Below are 8,541 nucleotides of genomic sequence, written 5' to 3' on the forward strand. Positions count from 1 at the left end.
GTCATCTCCAATTGAAGGTTGGCCAGATGGCTCGTTTTAGCCCTCTGGCCCTCTAAGAAATTAATATTTTAATGAATAGTACAAGGCCGTATTTCTTACCATCTCCAATCGAGGGGCCAGAGGGCCATAGGCCAAACATAGCCCTGTGAAAAAAAAAAACTATCTCCAACCAAGGGGTCAGAGGGCCATAGGCCAAACATAGCCCTGTGAAAAAAACCATCTCCAACCGAGGGCCAAAGGACCATAGAGCCAAACATAATTTATTATTTTAATTGAACTACTATGGTTACTTAAATTAAATTACCTCAATAATTTTATGTTATGGATTGTCAATAATTTTTATGTTAAATGTTTTTTAAAATGTTGTTTAAGTTTCATGTTGTTAATTTTTTTTTATGTTGTTTAATGTTACTTAATGTTATTTAATGTTGTTTAATGACTTAGGAAGTTATAGGGAAAAAAAAAGATATTTTAAATTTTGTAAAAAATAAAAAAGAAAAAAAAGAAAAATCAAATATGATGTCAGCATGTGGCCCAGCCAAAGGCCGGTTGGCCCTTTGGCCCTTTTTTGTCCAGTGAGGCCCACGAGCCCTTTGGCTTGGTCCTAGGTTGGAGACAGTTTTCGGGCTATTTTATGCCATTTGGCCCTCTGGACCTTTCGGTTGGAGATGACCATGGGACCTTCCTTTTTAACCCCTTGCACTCCAAGTCCAAACTCTCTCTTTCCCTTAGCATGGATTAGTGCTGAATGATGAGTCAATTTCATATTATATATTTTACCCTATTCTTAGTATATTTTGGTTAATATTTTGGAAGAATTTTGATACTTTGAATTGTATTTTCAATATAAGATTTTCGATTTCCTCTAGAGCAAAACAGGACCAAATGAAATTTTTTTGGAGTAATTCCAGTTGGAGGACGTTTATGAGTCACTTAACTTGATTGTATTTCGTGGCCTTCTGGAGATGTGTTCAGAACGTCATGATCTTTAAAACAAGCTATCTTAGGCTAGATTTGGAGGAGATTTGTGGCTAAAACGTGGCTGGATAGTTTATGTGCAGATTCTCCTAACTTAATTAGGACTTTATTTTCTATTAGTTTATGTGCAGATTCTCCTAACTTAATTAGGACTTTATTTTCTATTTTTATTTAGTTTCCTAATTGGAACAAGTAGGCTTGGCAATTCCTGACATGACCCGATAATCCGACACGACACGACACAAAATTAATAGGTGTTCGGGTCGACACGATAACAAATAGAGTCGTTATCGGGTAACCCGATAAGCACCTGTTAAGATAACGGGTTGGTTCGGGTATACAAGTGGGTAACACGATACAAGATAAGCAGAATATTAATTTAATAATTTTATAACCCTAAAAAAATACTATAATAATTATATATATATATATTAATTTAACAATTTTATACCCCTAAAAACTATAATAATTATACCCACAAAATATTAACTATAATAATTATATATATATATATATTAAATTTTAAATTAAATTTTATACCCCTAAAAACTATAATAATTAATATGCATCCGCCCTTTGAAGAAAAATGGAGGGAAAAAGTTTTCAAAAAAAAAAAAAATAAGGAAGGGATAAAAAAAATTATAAGAAAAGGAAACAAAAAAGAGAGGGAAAGATGGGTGTAGTGGTATTTTGCTTGCTATTAGTAGGGCGGGTTTTTCCACTGTGGTCTCTCAAGTGTGCACTTGTTAGGATAAGATTCGACATCTGTGTTCCTGACACGTGTATGTCATTTACCTCTCTCTCTCCTTTTTTTCTTGAGAAATTTTTCATTGTAACGGGAACACAAATAGTACACCATGTGTTTTAATAGAAGTTGTGAGAAATTTTATTTTTTAAGTTATTAACTTTTTATCACACATATCCCACTATTTTTATAATGACACGTGATGTACTACTCCATGTACCGGTCAATTATACGTACAAAATAAATAGATTTAAATCTAATTAATATAAATAAATATATATATATATATATATATATATATATATATATAGTTATATACCATTGAACTAGATGGGATACGAATTATGTGAAACTAATTTCAACGATCCAACCGTCAAACTTGTTTGTATATGGTTCAAGATCGCATCAGCAAAAAATCACAAAAAACAAACATTCAGAGATCAAGTAACGGGACAAAACTTTTCGACGGTTATAAATGAAAATCATGATTTAACGGTTATTTTAACTCCGATTTTGATGTTTTTTTACAGCTACACTCCTTGACCCTATATGAATACAATGAATGAATTCGATCTTCAATTTAAAATATTTACACTAGTCGATGCCCCAAAATCTTATGTTATACTTAATAAAAGTATAAATAAACTCTAAGTGTTAGTGAATCTATCGTTTTGATGAGATACGCATCCTACGAAACTAATTTCAACGATCTAAACAGTCAAACTTGTTTGTATATGCTTCGAGTTCGCATACGCCAAAAATCGCAAAAAATAAACATTCAGAGATCAAGTAACTGGACAAAACTTTTCGACGGTTATAAATGAAAAATCACGATTTAACGGTTATTTTAACTCTGATTTTGATGAGTTTTATAGCTACACTCCTTGACCCTATATGAATACAATAAATGAATTTGATCTTCGATTTAAAATATTTACACTAGTGGATACCACAAAATCGTATGTTATACTTAATGAAAGTATAAATAAACTTTAAGTGTTAGTGAATCTATTGTTTTGACGGGATACACATCCTACAAAACTAATTTCAACGATCCAAACCGTCAAACTTGTTTGTATATGCTTGGAGATCGCATACGCCAAAAATCGCAAAAAACAAACATTCAGAGATCAAGTAACGGGACAAAACTTTTCGACGGTTATAAACGAAAAATCATGATTTAACGGTTATTTTAATTCCGATTTTGATGATTTTTTTTTACAGTTACACTCCTTGACCCTATATCTATATGAATACAATAAATGAATTTGATCTTCAATTTAAAATATTTACACTAGTGGATACCATAAATACCATAAAATCTTATGTTATATGAAAAGTGTTAGTAAATTTATATATTAAATTAAATTTAAAAAATTGGTGACCCTTGGATTGGCTAAGATTTAATCTTAGGTGTCCATTGGGCATTAGGTTGGACTTTGGATCCTCTTCTCTTCTCAGACAGACTTCTCGAATCTTTGCCGCTCAGCTCTGCATCTCCCTTGCCTTCGCAAGTTGCAACCTTCCTCCTCATCCTATTCCGTGTAGCGGCCCTCTCTGTGAACTTCAGCTCTGCATCTCCGTTCAAGGTTCGATCTGTATTTTGTATTTTGTAGTGCCTGATTGTGATTGTGTTAGCAGCTGTAGCCTCTCGGTCTCACTCTGTGAACTTCGTAACCTTCATCCTCACCCTCTTTCAAGCATGAATGTCTCAGATTTATTGTATGTTAGGGGATATGCTGCAGCAGCTTCCATTAATCCATTTAACTTAATTAAAATTAGCAATAACACCAACCCATTTCTTCTTCGTATCAAAAAACGACATGAGAATCATCGTCGTACTATGAACTCACCTCCATCGCCATGGCTGACTCGCTTCCCAGCTCGGTTTTTCTGATGAGCTTCCCAAAAAAAAAAAAAAAAAAAAAAAACTAACACAAACACTGTTAATTATGGGGTGTAGGATTGTTGTTTTAATATTATACATGGGCATAACTCTTGTAGTCATTATTATAAAGATTAATACAATGACGCCTCAGATTTATTGTGGTGAATTTATATTGAATTGAACAAATATTACATGAATTTCTCTTATTGCAGCTTATATGCATGAATCAAAGTAGTTAAATGATTACAATTCAGCATGGGGGATTAGGTAAATATTTCTTCATGATGATCGATGAAAATTGAGGATTTTGTAAAAGGAATAACATGCAAACTTTGGATTCCATTGGCAAGGTTTAAACTTTTGAGAAAGGCTTCACAACATTGAAAACAAAAACTCTTTCATTTTGCATATCCTTGCACATTTAATATTTTGTAATAGACTAATAGTGTATGGATGTATTTTTTTAGGCTTTTATTTTCGAGTGTAGATGTAGTACTTAAACAACAAATGTATTTTAATGTTTTGAAGTAATATTTATGTGGCAATGTGTGGTATATGCAAATTTAAGAAAAAACAGGTCGGGTCACTTTACCTGTTAAGGGCCCGTTAAGATAACAGGTGTGACACGACACGACTCGTTAAGTTAACAGGTGCTACACGAAAATGACACGAACATGATAGACACGATCCATTTGCCAGGCCTAGGAACAAGAGACAACAATTTTAGGGTTTGTGCTGCTGGCTTTTAGGGAGATATTTAAGGTTTTAGTCGGCCTCAGTTTGAGGACGGCATTTTCTTTTATGCAACTTTCGAGACAGAGAGCAATTGCTAGGGTTCTTGGAGATTTTCTACTTTAAGGTGTTTTTGATCCTTTTTCTTAATAATATTTTCTATTATATCAATTATGAATATGCGTAACTAATTCCTTTTGCTAGGGTGACGTCACGCGCCTTAGTAAGAATATGTAGTTTCTCTTCAATTTGCTTATGATTATATGCATGCAGGTTTTTGAGTTATTAATCACTGATTTAAACTATCTAATTGTCTTGATGCTTGATCATCATTAAGATTTTTGAAAAGTAATTTGATGTAATTTTGGTCGGAGGTCGGTCCTTGAAATTGACGAAGGCTTCTTGTGATTAATATGTGCAAGTTCACTTAGGATGAATACCATGTCTTAAGAGTTGCACGATTTTTCAAAAGGTTTCACAGAACTTAATGAGTTATGCATGTTTAGATTTGATCTAAATACCACAGACGGATTGCATGTTTGATATACGCTCTATGTTGGGGGTCCAAGTAGGCATATATTAGGAAAACCTAACCTTCGAAATATGCATGTATAAGTCATAAGTAATATAGAGAACTATATAGAATTGTTAAGGTGACGGCGGATCCCTAGTGTTTTCTTAAATTGATTTTTCCAAAACTGTTTTCTTAAAGGCTTTTTATATTAGCACCCCACAAAATGTTGAATGCACCCCATATTAAAATTTAATATTAAATGACTTATTTACTCCACTATGCAATGACAATTTTGACCTTATTAGGTTTTAAAAAAAATAAAAATTTATAAATACACCTCAAATCACTTTTAGCGTATTATTTATTTTCTCAACTATCAAAACCCTCTCATCTTCCATTGTTGAATAAAACTCTAACCAATGAAACTACAAACATGTTGATTGAGAAAAATTGTTTTTGACAAATGGAATACAAAATCGATGTTTCTGAAGCTTTACATGAGATAAGACTTCACATTTTTCATTGTTTTAGTGATTTCGATAACATCAATAATTATTTAATCTTGCGTTTGCTGCATTATTTAAACTTCTATATATTCATATTCATCTTTTAGGGTTCATATTAATCTTGCGAACCCAGTAACATGAGTCGTATTAGTGCTAGAGTCATATACTACTTTTACAAATTGACGATAGCCATTCTCCACATGAACTCCTACTCTTAATCTTTAGCCGTTTGATTGACGTACGTTTCTCATTGTGAGTTTTTCTTTCTTTTTTCTTCTTCTTTTCTTGTCACTGGGAGATGATCAGTGGAAAATGAGGAGAGACATGGCCTATATTTAAAGAAATCTGAGACCGATTCAGTTTTGATTTATTAATTAACTTCTACACCTGGATCATTAGCAGAGAGAGGGTCTTTATTTATTTTGTTCAAGACTAAGTCTAAAGACTTGTGAAATATATATAGAAGCATTCTTTGTTAGCAGTAACGAGAGTCTTTTTTTTTTCTTTTTTTTTACTCGAAAAGACTCAACACCACGAGTCATTTTTAAGGCTTTTTAGAAGTTGAATAAGATGATTTCAAACTATACTAAGATGATTTCAAATCATCATTTTGAAATCATTCGGTAAACTAAACGTTCAGATGATTTGAAATATTTCGACAAATTAAACGTTCAAATGGTTAGATTCAATCCCTGAAAATTAAAAATGAGTGTTATAAGATTTGAGAAATGTGGGGTGTAAAGAAAATGTGGGGTGTATGTACAAAATATAAGATGTATATTGAGAATGTGGGGTGTGGGGGTATTATGGGAAAGTATGTGGGGTGTATTTAGATAATTTTTAAGTGAAAAAGCAAATATGGGGTGTATTAAGTATGTGGGGTTTATTCAACAATTTGTGGGGTGTTAATATAATTAGCCTTCTTAAATTGATTTTTCCAAAACTGTTTTCTTTTTCTTTCAACTTTAATATTGCAGATTGTCTTATTTTTATTAGTTAAATTGATTTATTAAATTAGGTCATAAATATCAATCACCTCAATTTTCTCCTTACAACAATTAATTGGAATTTGATTTGCTTCGATTTATTTAATAATCCATGTGGAGAACGACCTTGCGAGATCCATTTGTACTACAATAACCTTATCATTCTTGCAAGTAATATAGGAGTTTTAACCCATTTACGTGTGTGGTAAAATCCCTATCAACAGTTCAGTCAAATAGACCTACAACACGTTATCAGCACGCTTTTGCCATATGCTAAGGAAATGAAGGATCGTAGGAGGAGGTTTTCTTCTACAACATTCAAAGGCTTTTATTTGTTTTTTATCAATTAAGTATGCTTAAAATAAAGTAAGATATTTGAAGTCTCCACGAAGCATGAAAACATTACCCATGATGCATGAACCCCTTATATTTATATTTTACTTTCGATATATATATATATATATATATATATATATATATATATATATATATTGTATATGGTTCATACATTTGTCAATATATATATGTTTCATGCATTACGCAATTATTTTTCTATGTGGAATTTGTGAGTCAAAGCATATAAATAAATTAGAATCAATTTAGGGTTTTTCAAACCCTAAACATGTTGAAACAAAAAAACAAAAAATCTAGGAATTTAATGCGGCACAGCTGCTAGCACCATTGCTGAGCACTGCGTTGGCCTGTAACCCAACCGCATCGATGCACGCCACCAAAACAACGTCGTTGTGATGTCTGGACTACGGCAACAGCCTTTGGGGCTTTTCTACGCCTACATGGACACCAGGCTTCGGCCTGGTAAGGGTTACCATGAGCCTGTAGCCTTTCCAAGCCCAAAACCAGTAACTTTTGAGTTGCGGGACTTTGTCCTTAGTCCCTGGCCCAAACCTGCAGCAAGCCCATAGCTTGCTAAGTCCAACATGTGCCCTAGACTCGCCTGCAGCAAGCCCATGTTGCTTGCAGGGCTTCGCCACTCCTCAGCCCACTTACCCACAACTTTCCCTGCTAGGCTTGACCTGCCCTAACCCCAACTTTGGTTGGGCTTCGTGAGCGCCAACCTGCAAGCTAGCCTTTGGCTGGGCCTGCTACCGCGCCCTATTTTGGCCCAAACCAAAAGCTTTTGTTGCTGGGCTCGCCCAGACCACACGACCCATAGTCCTGTAGCCCTCCCCGAGGCCAAATAAGCCTACAACTAAGCTGCAGAGCCTATCCTCGCGTCGTTACCAGCCAACTTTTGGCTGGCCCGTGTTATTTTTTCGACCTAATGCCAATTTTTGGCATCCTTGCGTTATAAATCATACCCAAATAATTTTTTTGAGGTACTTTGGTTTACGCCAATTAATTCTAATTTAATTATCACTTGGTTTATCACCAACCGAAGCTAAAATGACCAGTTTGTCATTATTTTGCTTTCATAATCGACCCTATTTGGTCTCGATTTATTGAATTAATTAAAAGTGACATGCAGTCCATTAATTTGATAATGAATCCAAAATTATTAATCTGAAGATCACTTTTGGACATTAACGATTCAATAATTTATTTTTCTACTTTGAATTGTTGACATCCTTTTATAGTCCTAAAGCTCTCACACTTAAGTTCCCGAAGCAACTCAAATCCACTACACTTAGATTAGCATATTGCATTCTATGTTCTTGCAGGAACCTCTCCTTTATGAACTAATCGTTCATAAAACTAAAGTGAACTTGTAGTTTCATATTTAGTGCCTTTGAAACCCGAAGTTTTCATTCAAAACTTACCACTTGAAACTTGTAGCTTTCATGCTTAAATTAAACCAATACATGTCTATAGAACCTGAATGTTCAATGATATATGTCTATGGATTACCATATGACTAACCACGTTTTATTGTACCCTTCGTTTTAGGGACATGCCAAACTTGAACAAGCTTGATTTAGCTGCTCTGGAAGTCTTTAGAAGAAAATACTGAAATGGGTTCAAGACGTGAAACTTCATCTTACTGCAAAGGATATTTGAGCCATCATCGAGGCACCTACCGACAACAAACCCGTCGATGAATCTTAGAATGCTACTGCAAGGATCTTCATTCGAAGACACATCCATGATGCACTGCAGACTGAGTACCTTGTAGAGGAGGACCCATGCACCATCTAGCTTACTTTGGCTAACCGTTTCAATCATTAGAAAGACAT

The 8,541-nt window shown here is 34.0% G+C and overlaps 1 long non-coding RNA gene across 1 annotated transcript; it reads left to right on the plus strand.

The window, feature by feature from the left end:
• Positions 1 to 3,179: 3,179 nt before the first annotated feature.
• Positions 3,180 to 8,312, plus strand: LOC103413095 (uncharacterized). Its single transcript, XR_003766805.2, has 2 exons — positions 3,180 to 3,312; positions 8,255 to 8,312. It is a non-coding gene; the product is annotated as an uncharacterized lncRNA (long non-coding RNA).
• The last annotated feature ends 229 nt before the right edge of the window (positions 8,313 to 8,541 follow it).

Source organism: Malus domestica, chromosome 11, assembly GCF_042453785.1.
Source record: "Malus domestica chromosome 11, GDT2T_hap1".
In the NCBI taxonomy this organism is placed as follows: Eukaryota; Viridiplantae; Streptophyta; class Magnoliopsida; order Rosales; family Rosaceae; genus Malus; species Malus domestica.